Consider the following 1,525-nt stretch of genomic DNA (forward strand, 5'->3'; position numbering starts at 1 on the left):
CGAAGCCGATAGAAAAACGGCTCCGTTACATCCTCACTGGAAAAGAGACAATCATACCCAATATCCACAAAAAGTTAACGTATGGGCTGGTATTCTTAATGGTAGACCAGTTGGCCCTTTCTTCATTGAAGGCAATTTGACAGCACAGGTATACATAGTCATGCTTCGCGAACAAATTGGTCCAGCTATTCGAGACATAGCTGGTAGAAATATGGATAAAATTTATTTCCAACAGGATGGAGCTCCACCTCATTATGGTGTCATTGTCCGTCAATATTTGAATGAGGTTTTTCAGGACAGGTGGATAGGGGGAAGGGGTCATAGTAAGTGGCCACTTCGGTCTCCGGACTTGACCCCACTTGACTTTTTTTTGTGGGGTTACTTGAAAAGTAAAGTTTATGCCACCAAGCCTCAAGATTTAGATGATTTAAGAGGGAGAATAACTCGAGAGATAGAACTAATACCGCCGGAAACGTACTAGAATGCGGTTTCAGCTGTTTATAACAGATTGGCACATTGCCAGGTTGGTGAAGGGCAACAATTTGAACATTTGTTGTAAATTGTTTGATACAATTGAATATTTTGCCCAAGATGACCAATTGGAATGAAATTCGCCTTAACTGGCCGGACCCACACGCCACTCATGTCTTAACTGGCCGGAATCACACGCCACTTAACAAAGTGTTAATTTCAAATCTTTATAACTCAAAAAGTACTTAATAAAAAAATGTTTTATTATAGTGTTTTGGAAAGCTTTCGAGATAAGCTATAAAAATATGCAATAAAATATACAGGATTCTGTTTAAGAAAATAAGGTTGACTTTGAAATGACCTTAAAGAACATGGTCAAGATCAAAGTCAAGGTCATCATCTTACTCCTCGCTTGAAACCATACAACTTTGCGATTGGACATTTTCTCCAAAATGCATTCTAACTAAAGATATTAGGGGGGTCCGATACTTTTCGATGACCCTGTTCGCGTCAAAAATACACTTGAACATACTCTGACTCTCCTCCCGAGAAGAGTCGAAGTGTGTTGACTGAGATCAATCACAATTGCAAATGGAAAGCGATGTGTGACGCTTTATGTCTACTGCGTCTCCTAAAAGGAAAGCAGCCAGTATAGAGTAAGAAGTAAGGTTCTTGGAGTTATTTCATTTTTGTCTATACAAGTACTTATTTTGCGGTTTTTAACACACGTCTTTTATTGGCTAACAGTAAGGCAGTAGGCAGTGCAAAATAGAAATTGCTCATTTCGTAATTCCCGTTGTTTCTTCACTGAAAAATAGTTTACTCTCTACTCCTACAGCCTTATTACCTTCGTAAAAATAATAATATAATACACAAAATATCACGCTCGTAAAATTAACAATAAATAATACTTGAAATAACGGTCTCTATCGAGCAACAAAAAAATAGATCTTGTGGTGTATTAAAATAGAATATAAAATATAAAATTTACATAAATTTAATTACAGACGTTTCGGCCCTTACTTGAGCCCTCTTCAGTATAAAAAAACAAAAT

Source organism: Pseudomyrmex gracilis, unplaced genomic scaffold (genome assembly GCF_002006095.1).
Source record: "Pseudomyrmex gracilis isolate BER0280 unplaced genomic scaffold, ASM200609v1 scaffold_1161, whole genome shotgun sequence".
Classification (NCBI taxonomy): domain Eukaryota; kingdom Metazoa; phylum Arthropoda; class Insecta; order Hymenoptera; family Formicidae; genus Pseudomyrmex; species Pseudomyrmex gracilis.